Source organism: Typopeltis vanoorti, chromosome 1 (assembly GCF_054136105.1).
Source record: "Typopeltis vanoorti isolate ZY-2024b chromosome 1, IOZ_Tvanoo_1.0, whole genome shotgun sequence".
Classification (NCBI taxonomy): Eukaryota; Metazoa; Arthropoda; class Arachnida; order Uropygi; family Thelyphonidae; genus Typopeltis; species Typopeltis vanoorti.
Window position 1 is genome coordinate 77459222 of NC_143549.1, and position 15394 is coordinate 77474615.

General features: G+C 34.2%; 1 protein-coding gene across 4 annotated transcripts in view; it reads left to right on the top strand.

The window, feature by feature from the left end:
• The window catches only part of LOC150110112 (putative E3 ubiquitin-protein ligase makorin-1), a 287948-nt gene that overhangs the window by 109256 nt on the left and 163298 nt on the right, over nt 1-15394 (top strand). The gene's annotated exons all lie outside the window — the stretch shown is intronic.

Here is a 15394-nt window from a genome sequence, read left to right on the forward strand (position 1 = left end):
TATATATATATATTTATATATATATATATATTTTTTTTTTATAATTTTATTTCTTTCCTTATTTATTTGTGTTTTTCCTTTCTATCACTAGAGGTCAGGCTAGAAAAAAGATTTATTAACTACGTAGATTTAGTTTATTGATATAGAAAGCATGAGCATGTAGCTTGGTTCTGTATACAGTTGTATTTTTCCGATGATGACCTCGATATAGAGGTCGAAACGTCAAGTTTTATTTTATTTGTAATTAATAAAATAATCTGTTCAACACGTGTGTTTTTGAGTCCCTAAATCTACAAATATGAGTTTAAAATAGCTTGGTATCTTTAACATATATATATATATATATATATATATATATACCTCCTCAATCTTAGATATATATATATATATATATATATCTAAGATTGAGGAGGTAGTGCCCAGATCTTGGATTTTGATAATGCAGTAAATATTTTATAATAAGAATTGAAAGTCTTTTTTCATCCACATGGAATCTTTTAAGACACTGGGTAAGTGGAAGACACTGTTAAAACCAAGAACACTGTTCGTTGATGAAGCAGTGTGGGAATGGTGTTAGCAGCAACTACACCTGATGTTGAGAATTGAATTACAGTTGCTAACTGCAGTATGATTAAAAATTAAGATTTTCTTTAATATTCTGTTGTGTAGATTATACAATTTGTCAAGGATATTTTTGTATGCTTCCGTAAGCTACAAATTCCATACCAAATTCTTTTTTGAGTGCTCATTTTGATTTTGTTTTCACTGAACCATGTATACAGGCTTAATAAATCAGATTTGCCATTACACTTTAAAGTTGAATGCTGCTTTATGAGAAAACTACTGCCGTATTTTCAGCATAGCTGATTAAGTTCCCTTTCAATTCCATTGAACAGAGGTCGTTTGTATAGATAATAAAAATATCTAAGACTCCCTACTTTCATCTAGAACTGAGCCTTGCAGAACACCAGTTTTGATGAGTTGCTATTCACTTAAGCTGCTGTTTCTTTGAACTGCTTGCCATCAGTTTTCTGAATAAGATTAAAACCGTATGTGGTTGAAATTCTCAGAAACAATTTTTCTTTCCAAACGAATTCAAGTTAAAAGTAATCTGAACAGGACTAATAAAATATTTTCAAGAAACAAAAACTGTGATACAAATAAACGATTTGAACATGTACATTCAGCTTACGTTACTAGGAGTATTTAATAAAACAACTTTAAAACGATCATGGCAGCACATGTACTGTTATGACCTTACAAGTAAACAGCATAACACCAGAGTAGAACACTATGACTAATGGCATGAGAATAAGTCTTTTATCCTCTGCTTGGAGGTCTGTAAAATCAAAGTGGCAGAGCATGTTGTTTATTTCCTTCAACAAGGATGGTTCTAGTTCGGAAATGAATTCGAAGTACAGGTGTCTACAAGATATTTACATTATTTATATGGAGTGAACCATGGGAGGAGGTGGTGGTGAAGTAAATCCAGTGCACCAATCGAATCTCTTACATAATATATAATTAGTCTTTTATACTTTGTGTGCTTTAACACTTGTTTGTTGCTGAAAGTGTTAAGGCACACATTTCAAAACATGGAATAAGTAAAGCAATTCCAATATTAAGTTTTTTAAAATATCACTCTTTCATGGAATGGACAATGTTTTTTTGTAAAAGTCAGAATTTGATAAAAGTGAACTGTAGCTTATAGAAAAATTGCATCAGTTGTGACTAATACGTTTCTAAAGGCTTGTATTTCACACTTAATAATTACATTTGCCAAAATTTACAGTGTGTTGTGATTGTGTTGTCAACTCAAAAACTCCAAAACAGAAAAGTCAACTTCTTTTCTCATTTGTTTTCATCATCAAATTCCTGATATATACCTTCAAGGGGTGTACAAGAGATGATAGTACTATATAAAAAATTTACATCATTACTAACTTCCTATCTACAATTTTCCTCCAAATCAGTCCGTTACCTGTGAAGACCCCAACATTATCAGTCTTATATTTCTATCTTCTAAGGCACTTTTTACTGTAACAATCCACCTATATCTTGGTCTTCCTCTGGATCTTTTTCTTGCCAACTAGCAGAGAACACTTGTTTTTGCTAATCTTTCCTCTCCCATTCTGTTTAAGTGACCATGCCACCTAAGATTAGCTCTGCTAATGCATTCCTGGATGCTGACAGTGTCAAGTTCTTTCCTAATATATCCTCATTTTTAATATGATATTGCCATTGATGCCATCTGATCCATGTCCCTAATCATTCTCAGGACTCTCATATCTGCAGTCTCTAGTCTTTGGTCAAGTGTTTTACTTTTGACCCAGCTCTCAGATCCATAAGTTAAAATTGGTTTGAACATTGTATTGTATACACCTAATTTAGTGTTTTGACTAATTTCTCTCTTATTCCATATAAATTTATTCAGTTGACTTCCTATCATACCAGCTTTGTTGATTCTGTTGTCTATTTCCATATTTAATTTACCATCTTCACTAAAAATTGTGCCTAAGTAGCTGAAATGTTTTATTGTTCTATAGGTTCTCCATTCACAATACAGTTGATATTTTCAATGCTTCTGCCTATTTTACAATTTTCATTGTCTTTGTCTTGTTACTGCTGACCTTCATATCATATCTATTACAACAGTTATTCAATTTAGTCAGGAATCTTGCAGACTTGTAGCAGATTTATTTAGAAGTATAACATCATCTGCATAAAGCAAAGAGCTGACATTAACATCTCCAATTTTGATATCATGTTTAATACCACTTTCCTTCATAATGTGATCCATATAGATATAAATATCTTTGAGGAATAACAGAAACAGGAGTAAATAAGTGAAACATAATTAAAAAATCTTCAGTAATGATGATTTTTTTCAAGTTCTCCAATATTTTTACTCTGAATTCCTATATATTTTATTATTATATTCTTAGAATACTTTAGCAAACTACAGAAATGTCATCTCCCAAAATACAGTTAAGTATCTGCATTATAGCAGTGTTTTTCAAACTATTTTGACCTCTACCCACAATAAATACATTTTACATTGTGGCCCAGGGAACACACACACAGCAAACCCTTACATACAGTAAAGTAAAAAGAAAAATGTAGCAAAATATCAAATATGACTTTATTAACATTTAAATATGACATTGAAAAATAAACTGAAAATAAACAATTACGCAAACAAATTAGGAAATATTTTATTTAATGCGAGGGACAGTTTGATTTGATTTTATACACATTTTTCAAATTTGTCTTAAAAATACCTCAAGGGCTCACTTTAGTGAGTATGGGAGTGGCTAACCCGGGGTACCTGATGCTGGACTATGCCTTACTTCATGTAATATACATCTGTATATTATCTGTAGATCGTTCCTTACTCTTTTTTTCTTTCTTTCTGGTTATTGCTCTTGCTCCTTTTCCCCAATGCTATTAGATTAGAGTAATCGAGGGCTAGGGTGAATTTTTCCTAGTATACTGTTTTCTTTCATCTCACGTAGTGATAGTGTGCTCTCCCTCCCAGAAGGCAGGTTCAGAGACGTTAAGGTGGCAGCCCCACCACCGAACTCACCCTGCGAAAGGTTGGTATCCTATCCAGGGGAAATTTACAATTACTCGCAAAGCTCGGAAGAAGAAAAATGGGATGGTTTTAATCGAAATTGACCTGACTAATGGAACAGGGGTTTCTCTTTGAAAAATTAAAAATAGCTACTTAGAATTTCTGTGGAATCGAACACAAAATTTACGAGCTAAACAGAGAAATAAAAAAATTGATATAGAAATATTGATATAGCAGCAGTAACTGAGACAAAAAAGAAGAGATCTCAAATTTGGAAGATTATGTCATGATCTTCTCTGGAGTTCCAGAAGACAAATGGGCTTCATCTGGGGTTGCAATTTGGATTAATAAAAAAAAATGAGAAAAGAAAATCTCGGATTATACTTGGGTATAATCCGAGATTTTGAAATATTCTGAAAATATTCAAACATTGAATATTTTCAGAATTTAATCATCAGTAGATGGAAAAGAGGAAGAGACAGAGGAATTTTATGGAAAACTTCAGGAATGTATTGATGAAACAAATAAAAATGAAGCAATCTTGATGAGAGAGTGGGAAGTAGCTCAATAGCATTGAATCAGAGGGAGAATCAGTAATCAACACAATGGAATTTTATTAAGAACTTCTGCATATTTAACAACAAAAAATCAGCAATACTTTCTTTAGTCATAAAAATATAAATAAGTACACATGGAAAGCAAGAGAAACTAAATCAGTAATAGATTACATTATTATTAACAACAAACTAAATAATAATATCAAGGATACAAGGGTTTTTAGAGGGAGCAAAATTGATAGTGATCATATATTAGTTGAAAGCAGATTTTGAATTCATAAGAAGAACCACATACTTCAAAAGAAAAAAAGATAAAGAATCAACATCTAATAAACAGTTTAAAATTCACCTCCTAGAACAGGAGAGAGTTAGAAACTTATATAAAAGCAGAATAAGAGTTAAAATAAAACCAACCACAAACAATATTGAAACTGACTTGTATAATATCAAGAAAACCATACTAAAAGCAGCAGAGATGAGTTCGGGTCTCAAATCGAGGAAAAACATAAAATGGCTGAGAACTTAGAATGATGACTTAAAGGAATTAATTGAAAGGAAAAAAACAGGCTTTTAAAATATACATGCAGAGTAAAAACACTGCTGACTATATACAATATAAGAAACTATGGGCTGAAGTCAGAAAGTTTTCCAAAAATATACACAGAGAAGATTGGAGTAAATATGCTAAATCATTAGAGCAGGATATCACTGCACCACAAAGAACAGGTTTTAAAATTTTCAGTCAGCTACAAACAGCAGAAAATGACCAATTAAGAAATCTAATTTCCAAAGAGGACTGGATAGAACACTATAAAATGTTGTGGAATGAAAAACAAGAAATAGAAAACAATGACAAAACTAAAGATATCAATATACAGGAAAATATAGAAGAAATAGTAATGGAAGAATTAGAAAAAATAATTTAAAAAATCAAGAAATAGAAAAATCCCAAGCCCTGGATGGAATATGTGTTGATCTCTTTAAATATGCAGACAATAGCTTAAAAGAAAACCTACTTAAACTCTTCAATAATATCTGGAAATATCAAAGATCCCAAAAGAATTGATATTACAGAGGTTACTCTCTTAATAACAGCATCTAAATTGTATACAAATATCTTAAAGAACGGGCTAATTAAATATTTTTTAGAAGGCTAATTAAAAATTATTTAGAAGAGGGAGAGGATGCACAGATGTCTCTTTCACAATGCAACAACAGATTATAGAAAAAAGAAAAGAATTTAACCTGCCTACTTCAAATAAATTTGAAGGAAAGTAGGCAGTCAAATATATTGATTGCAAAAAAGCTTATGATAACTTCAACAGAAATCTGCTCAGATAAATATTACAAGACGATAAAATATAAGGGAGACCAGAAAGTAATCAATTATTTTTAATAGGTCATTTTTAGTCGATTGTTTTTTCTTAAATAACACATAAATTATTAAATTTGATTTTTATTTAAATATTAGCATTACTTTTCTATTTAAAAAAATCTGTTTTTTTTTTTTTTTAATTTTAGATTATTTTTTTTTAATATGGTGGACTTGAAAGTTGAAGAGCACCATTTAAGTTATTGTATGCTGTTTTTGTTTCACCAAGGAAAGAATGCTATCGAGGCTACCAAAATCATTTGCTCAACTTATGGAGACGTATTGAAGGTTAACAAATGTCAGTGATGGTTTAGGAGATTTGCAGAAAAAAATTTTGATCTCTCTGATCGTCCTCGATCTGGAAGACCTCTTACTCTAGATGACGATGGTCTTAAGACTCTTGTTGAATCAGAATAAAAACAAACCATACAAGAATTAGCAGAGAAACTTAATTCATCATAGTCAACTCTCCAAGAGCACTTACATAAGAGTGGCAAGGTTCTTAAACAGGGTGGATGGGTACCACATGAACTGTCAGAAAACAATAAAGCACAGAAACAGGCAATTTGCAATTCATTGTTGACCAGATAACAAAATGACCCCTTTTTGGAACGAGTCGTAACTGGTGACGAAATATGGGTGCTGTATAAGAATAATAAACGCAAAAAATAGTAGCTTTCTCCAAATCAAACTCCAATTCCAACACCTAAAGATAGACTTCATCCACAAAAGGTTCTGTTGTGCATTTGGTGAGATATTCATGGAATTATTCATTACGAACTCATGGAACAAGGTAAGACTATCACAGCAGCTATCTACTGTGAACAATTAAAGCGACTACATCAAGCATTGTTAATCAAACGTCCTGCGCTTGTCAATTGAAAAGGGGTAATTTTGTAGCAAGATAATGCAAAACCACATTCTGCAAGAATGCTCAAGAAAAAATGAGGCAGTTAGGATGGGAACTTCTACTACATCCTCCATATTCGCCGGATATTGCCCCTAGTGACTATCACTTATTCAGGTCCTTAGAACACAGCATAAGAAATAAAACTTGCCGTTCGCAAGATGATGTCCAAAGGAGTTTGATATGATTTTTTGCTTCCAAAGAAAAAACTTTTTTCAAAAAAGGAATTCTAAACTTAGTAGATCGTTGGAATAAGGTTGTGATTAACGATTGCGATTATAGAATTGAATAACATTAATTTGCTCTTTAATAAAAATTTATATTAAAAATGTAGTTCAAAAAATTGATTACTTTCCAGTCCCCCTTATACTTCATCAATTAAAGCAATAAAAATTCTATACAGAGAAACAAAAATTTGCAGATGAGGGCAAGAGTCAAGAATGAGAAAGTGAAATTCATCAGTATTGTACCTTGATATGATAAAAATGAATTAAGAACTATGATGGCAAACAATTCGATGCATAGCCTGTGTAGACAGAATGTATATGTTTTTGGATGTGTGGACTGAGTTTGAAGGAAGATTGGATTTGTATAAGAGGGATGGCCTACACCTCAATGCGCTTGGTATCAAGAGAGAGTCTTGAAAAACTAATAACTGGTACACATCATGCAATTTATGGAAACAGCTATCATGTTAGAGTAAAACTTTATACGAACCAAGATGAACACTCGATGTTCTGACCTTCACATTAAGGTCATCATCTGGAGTATACACTCCAGATGATGACCTCTGGAGTATATGTACAAAGAAACAAGCTGCACTATTATCTCCATAGCATGGTAAAGTTACTGATCAACTGTTACAACTATTGGCCTGACCTCTGGTGGGAGGAAAAAACTTACTACATCAAAGCTAGAGCCATATTATTATCCATTAGGTTACAAAATTAAATTAAGCTGGAGAGAAACATGTTTACAAAAATTAATAAATAAAATTTAAAAAAATATTACTTATGTAAGTATATATATAAATTACAGCCAACTGGTGTGGATTGTGGTCAATAAAAGCTGAAAAATTGCTTAAAGATCTAAAGTCGGGGTTTGTTGGAAACTAAGTGGGGCTGAATGTGGGCCATCCAAATTCTTGGGATTTTTATGCTACCATTATTGTTAAGATTGGAGTGATTAATCAAAAATTCACAGGCTTCTTTAAATTTCCATTCATTCCAGGTTTTTGTATGATGCAATGAGCAAGTACTTTTGCAATCGGTTTGGTGTAGGTGTTAAGAAGCCATGATCTGAAGAGGCCTGCTTCACGAAAATTGTTAAATTTAATGTGTCATTTGTTTTGTGCTCTTTTTTGCAGATAGGGATTGTACGTCCAGTTTCCCCAATATAAAGTAATTTACAGGTGCAATAGATGCAATAAACTTCAGGATGTGCTAATTGGGGGGAGAGCATCCTAGAGGAGTCGAATGTATTTTTTAATTTTAAAGGTGGTTTAAAATTGGCATTAAGATTGTAATGGTGTAAGATTTTATTAATTTTTTCTGATAACCCTTTAATGTATGGGATAGCTATGGTTTTACTGTAATCTATATTTTTGAAGTTTTATGAAGAACTATCAATAATATTTTTGCTATAGCTATTATTTCTAAATGTATTGCTAATAATTTTTAATTATTGTTTAAGAGCTTGTTCATTAGAGCAAATTGTTATAGCTCTGTTTTTGAGGGTGTTAATCACTCCAAATTTTTGCGAAGAGTGGTGATATGAGTTATCACGTATATATTGACCGGTATGTGTAGGCTTGCGGTAAACAGTGAAGGATAGACAGCCTGAAGGAAGACGTGTGACTAGTGTATCTGTATCCAGGAAAGGGAGCGAGTTCTGATTTTCAATTTCAGTAGTAAATTGTATGTGCTCATGTTGTTAGTTTGGCGGCTGTTGGCCAGATAATGAAAACATTGTCAACGTATCTAAACCAAACAGTAGGTTTGAGAGTAAAGGAATCAAGAACATGTTGCTCAAAAACTAAGCTTCCATGTAAAAGTTGACAATTAGGGGTATAGCAGTGAGCCCATAGCCATACCTTCTTTTTGTAGATAAAATTTATTTTGCCATACAAAGTAACTGGAACATAGTACATGGACAAAAAGTGCTGTAATGTCAGGCGGTAATTTGTTTTGTAGGAGAAGAATTGTTCATTGAATGGGACATTTGTGAAAAGGGCAGAAACATCAAAACTGACTAATAAATCATCTTTGATGAGTGTTATGTTTTTAATTTTGTTTATAAAGTGTTGTGTGTTCTTTATATAGGAGGTGGAATGACCTACCAACTCCTTGAGTGTTGACTCTGATTTCTTCTAGATGATAATTAGGGCTGTTTATTCCCTCAACTATCGGCCAAAGTGGAATGTTATGTTTGTGTACCATGGGAACACCATATATTCTAAGAGAATGGGCGTAATGGGGTATAAGTTTTTAAGGTGTCTGACGGCCAAGAAATTACAGACGTGAGTAATTTCGGTTTTTTTCTTTATCCTGCTTGTCGGATTATAGTTCACAGACTGATAGGTGCTGTTATCAGAGACTGGTTGATTCATCTGATGGATGTAAGTAGATCTTTTAAGGATGACCGTTGCATTACCTTTCTCCAATTTTGTTATAATTATATCTTGATTAGCTTTTAATAACTTGATTACTGCTAATTCTATTTTTGTAAGATTGCTATGTATGGTTTTCTTTTTATTCCAAACATTGCTTGTTTCTAAATGAATTTTATCACCTATATTATTTGGAAGAGACTTAATGCCTCTTTCTATGTGATATATAACATCCATTTTATCAACAGTTCTAGGTGCTACTGCAAAGTTTAGGCCTTTATCAAGTAATGCAAGTTGACTGTTATTTAAAGTGTGGCTAGATAGGTTGATCACATGACTATTGCTTGTATGTGATTGGTTGCTCCTCGTCTCACTTGTTTGTTGTTTGCCAAGGAAAAGATATCCTGATTGGTTAGATTTGTATGATTGACATTCAAATTTCACCATTGTTTTAAAGTATGAAATTTGGCCTTAAGTTTTTCTTTATTACTTTTCAGAATCAAGCATCAAGCACATTCAAAATATCTGGATTCATATCTGGATTCATTCATATTAGAGAGTTCAGATTGTATATTTAAAACTTGATTTTGGGTCATTGCTAGATTTTTGCGGCTATTTGAATTTGTTCTCTAAGTATAGCTTTCTCTGTACATGCATATATACAAAGTGCTTTAGCTAAAGTAAATTTCTTTTTTAGCTTGTTGTAGATAGGAATGAGATTGCTGTCTCAGCATCTCTTCAAAAAGGCCAGCCGATTGAATCAAAAGAGAAATACGTATCTTTAGCTTACCGTAATGAATGCAATGCTTGTGAGTACCATCTTCATGGATTATGGAAACAACTACCGTGTTAGAGTAAATCTTTACTTTAATATAAACCAAAATAAACACTCGATATTTCGAGCTTCACATTAAGGTCATCATCTGGAGCATACACACACACACACAAAGAAACAGTTTTTTTTTTTCCACCAGAGGTCAGGCCAATAGTTGTAATGGTTGGCCAGTAACTTTAGCATGCCATGTAGATTGTAGTGCAGTGATGTAGTTGTTCCTTTTTATAGAGGTTGGTTCAAAATTCCACATACAGACGTTGAGGGGAGTTGGAGAACATCAAAATCAACCATATTTACATAGGAAAGCATGACCGGAAATGACACCAACAGGGGACACAAAGATACAGAAATAACACAAGGCAGTAAGTAGCAAACTTTATTAGGCATAACTGAACAGTTCAATAGTAGTTGGATACATAATATGGTTTCACATCGGGTGCTCAAAGTTACGACCATTAGCAGTGATGCATGCCTTACACCGATGATGCATTGATTGCCTGACATTTTCAAAAATACCTGGAGTTTCCTGGATATTAGCAGCGATGATGGCGATTATTGCCACAAGGTCCATGTCAGAGGCAACGGCATTTCGTACACCATGGCTTTAAGGGTTCCCCACAGAAAGAAACCAGTGCTCGATAAATCAGGTGAGCATGGGGCCATGCGACGGGTCCACCACACCCAATCCATCGAGCCCCAAAGGACCTGTCCAAATACTGATGCACAGAAATGCCAAAATGGGCTGTAGCCCTGCCGTGTTGGAACCACATTTGCTGACACACAGTCATTGGAACATTGTTCAGTAAATCCAGCAGAACTTCTGGGAGTTTAGTCGGGGTGGTAACAGGTATGGGCCGACTAAACAGTCAGCAACTATACCTGCCCATACATTAATGCCGAAGCATTGTTGTCCAGCATATGATCGCACAACGTGTGGGTTTTCATGGGCCCACATATGAGCATAGTGGTGATTGAAGACTCCTTCACGGGTAAATGAAGCTTCATCCGTGAACAAAACACAAGTTGAAAATCCGGGTCTACGGCACTTTTCTGCAGAAACCACTGCGCGAATTCCACATGTCAAGGATAATCTTTGGCCATATCAGTAACTGGACTCATTGCAGATGAAATGGATGTAAGGACTCAGAGTGCAAAACGCGCAATATACTGGATCGAGATACTCCTATAGCAGAAGCAATGGCACGTGTGCTTGTCTCTGGATTATTGTCCATCACATGCAACACCTCCTCTTCCATGGCGGGATTTCATGTCGATCATGGCTGCCCACTATCATGCCTGCAGTACGTCTGGTTGGGTACCTTTCACGATACATTCATACAGCAGTTCATCCATTACTGTCAGCTAATCCGTAAATGAGGTGCACGTCTGCCATCTCAGCATTTGTAAAGCAATGCATGTTCTTTGTACGACATCGAAAGCTTGAATGAGGAATCCCCCAATTGCTCACCTGAGTGCTGGCAAACAGCACCACCTATCATTTTCGGGTGGCATTTCTGGTCATGCTTTCCTATGTGAATATAGTTAATTTTGATGTTCTCTACCCTTCCCCTCAAAGTTTGTATGTGGAATTTTGAACTACCTTGTATATGTGTATACTCTAGATCAGGGGTTTCCAAACTACGGCCTGCGGGTCAGATGCTGCCTGCGATATGATTTTATCCAGCACACCAATTAGACTAATTTTTCAATAAGAATCTGCAAAAAAAAAAAACACAGGGTGTTGATAGATTTCAAATGCATTAATTAAAATTGTGTTCAAAATACATTTCTGAATAGTAAAAAGTAACCGTAATCCAAGTTACAGTCTTTCTGACTGTAAAAGGTCAGTTAAAATGGACTAACGAAGAAAAAAATTTTAAAGAATTCAAAACGAAATAAAAAAGTTACATCCGAATAAACTTTTATCAACAAAAAAATTTATGTTGCTTGAAATAAGAACAAGAACACTTAAAACATTTTAACCTTTAAAAACAGGGTTAAAATGAACTAACGAGCAAAAAATGAAATAACAAAATTTCCCGATCTGTATTCATTGACAAAAAATTCGAAGTTATACGAAATTAAAAAAAAAGTTACATGTAAATTGTCGGTGTATATTCGGTTGAAAAACTAACGACTAGCAAAAATTTGCTGATAGTGTTCGTTGTCGTTAATATACGATAATTTAATCTCACATATTCTGTAATCAGTTTTTATCTGCTTTCAATAAAACTCATATATCTAGTTCTAGAGTTTTTTATTACTATGGCCTGCTGAACAGTGCTGAAGTACCCAATGTGGCCCTCACGGCGAAATGTTTGGAGACCACTGCTCTAGATGATGACCTTAATGTGAAGGTTGAAATGTCGAGTGTTTATTTTGGTTTATATTAAACTAAAGTCTTACTCTAACATGGTAGTTATTTCCATAATTTGCATGATGTATTCTGCTCACCGTGTAAGCATGAAGGAAAGGATTATAACTGGTATGAGATCTAACACAAAGTCGAGGAAACCAAATTATAAAGGGAGGATTGGTAAGAATGTTATATAACTGTGTTAATGATGGGAATGGGTTTTGTCATGGAAATGTTGATGTGACCAAAACAATTTCGACTGTGTTCGTCCAGTTTGGATCCATCAAACATGTGCAAAGATGTCCACATGTGTAAGGCACTCGAGAAGAATAGAGATCTGCAAGTTGTTCAACTGTGTTGTGCAGACTGCAGACAAGAGTATATAAAAGAACATTTAGCTAGATTATTGTGTCTGTACACGAATGCTAGGAGTATCAGCAACAAAGGAGGGGTAGAATTTGTTTGTCTTAGTCAGTATGTTGGGACTTCAGATTGTAGGCATTAGTGAGACCTGGGTATCAGAATCATACTAACATCGAGTGTAATGGATACACTATTTTTAGGAAGGATACAGAGGATAGAAGAGATGGGGGCATGCTGCTAGTAATATCGAATGACTTGAATACAGTTAGAGTAGAGACCTATGATTGTAATACTAGTACTAACAATATTTCATGTAGCAGTGAGTCTCAAGCCATTTGGCGTGAGGTGAAATCTAACAAGATCAATTACATAGTGGGGTGTTGTTACAGACCTGGTGAATCGGTTGCTAGCGATGAAGAAATGCATCACCAAATCGACAAGATGAGCATGAAAAGAGTAATCATAATGGGAGACTTTAATTATCCAAATATTAATTGCGTAGCAGTAGAATCTCATAAGACTGAAGCTGCATTTGTTGAACTATTGCAGGCCAACTTCCTCAAGAAGCATAAAACAGAAGGAACTCGAGGTCAAAGACTGTTAGATTTGATTATAATGTTAGATGGTGTTTCAGTTAAGGATGTAACTATTCTGCCGCCGGTTGGTGACAGTGATCATGCGATACTCACTTGGGAAGTGGCTAAGTTTATGAATATTCCATTCAGGAAAGGTTACATGCTGAACAAAAAAGCAGGAAATTATGACCAACCGAGGAGTATAGTAAGTTCAGTGAATCGGATCGCTAGATGGATGGGAAGAATATTGCCAGTGCATGGGAAACGTTTAAACATTACTTAAATGATGTGATATCATAAGATTTTTTTTCTAAGTTAGTACATCTGTTATAAGCATCCATGTGAATTGCCAGTCATTCTATCAAGTAGTTTGTTTTATACAGCTGTCTGAAGCAAAAGTGTTGTCTGTATCCCTTGAAATGGATGAAATTGAGTATCGTGCAGTTATAAAATTCTTTGTAAAAGAAGGTTTAACGCCAAAAGAAATTCATTCGAAGTTCATAAAAGTTTCTGGGCACTCTTCTCCTTCATTTTCGGCAATTAAGAAATGGGCTGCTAAGTTTAAACGTGGCTGTACCAGCCTTGAAAATGATCCCCGTGAAGGACATCCAATCCAAAAAGTGTAACAACACCAGAAATGCATGACACGGTATTGGATGACCAGCGAGTCAAAGTGTGTGAAATTGCTGAGACTATAGGCATTTCAAAAGAACACGTAGGATATATTTTGCATGAAGAATTGCAAATGAAAAAGCTTTGTGCAAGATGGTGCTGCTTTTGCTCACAGCAGATAAAAAACTCACATGAAAATATCTGAACAGTGCTTGGAGCATTATAAAAAGAATAAAACTGATTTTGTGCATCGATTTATTATTATGGATGAGACTTGGATTCGCCATTACCCATCAGAATCCAAACAGCAGTCAAGACAGTTAACAAAAGCCGGTTGTTCATCGCCAAAGAAGACAAAGTCAGTTCCATCAGCAGGAAAGGTCATTGCATCAGCAATTTGTTTATTAATTATCTTGAAAATGGTAAAACAATAACCGGGGAATATTATTCCAATCTTTTAACCAGAAGAGACGAAAAAATTAGTGAGAAAAGACCCGGTTTGCAGAAGGAAAAAAATCATCTTTCATCAGGACAATGCACCTGCCTACAGAGGTGTTTTGGCAATGGTAAAATTAAGTGATCTTCACTTTGAATTGTTGGAACATCTGACCTACTCCCTCATATTTGGCTCCCTCTGACTTCTATCTCTTCCCAAAACTAAAACTCTTCCTCGCTGGTCACCTTTTTTCTTCAAATCTAGAGGTGATTGCAGCTGTAGAGGGTTATTTTGCAGATCTTACTGAGAACCACTACAGGGACGGGATAATGGCTCTGGAGCATCGCTGGAATAAATGTATTAGTCTTAAGGGAGATTATGTTGAAAAATAAAAATAATTTTGAAATTATAACTTCGTTTTTTCATTGTTAGGCCGAGATCTTCTCAGACCACCCTCGTAAGTATAATAGTTGATGATTGGTGTAGTTTGTGACCTTCCTCGATGAGTCTCTGACTACCTGGAGGTCTCTCTTTATAATAATAATAACTATAAATAAAGGAGTAATACAAGGCTGTGACTTATTCCCGATTCTGTTCAATATTTATATAAACAGAATCCTAAAAGAATGGAAAACAACTGTCAAAGATGGAATTAAACTAACAAATAATATATAGCTAAATACAGTACTTTATGCAAATGATCAAGTACTAATTTCAAATTCAGAAGATAAACTCCAAATTGCAAGTAACCATCATCATCATCAAATTCCTGACATGTACCCTCAAGGGATGTACAGGATATGATAGTACTACATGAAAATTTATATCATTACTAATATCTACAATTTTCCTGCAAATCAGTCTGTTACTTGTCAAGACTCCTACATTATCAGATGTTATATTTCTATTGTCTAAGATGGTGCTTCCCAAACTTATGGATGCCAAGGCCCCCTTTGGAAAAATTAGAATATTTTGCGGCCCCCATCGGAAAAAAAATCGTGATTCAGACATATATTATTATAATATTTATTGTGTTTATATTCAAGATTTTGCTTTGTAATCTCTTTTGTGCTTCTTATCAATATCTTTGAAATGAAACTTATATGAATATATTTACTAATATTCATTAAGCTCAGAAATATGCAGGAAGCAAAATTTGTGAACCAACACCAATGTGTGATTTTTTTTCATCAAAATAT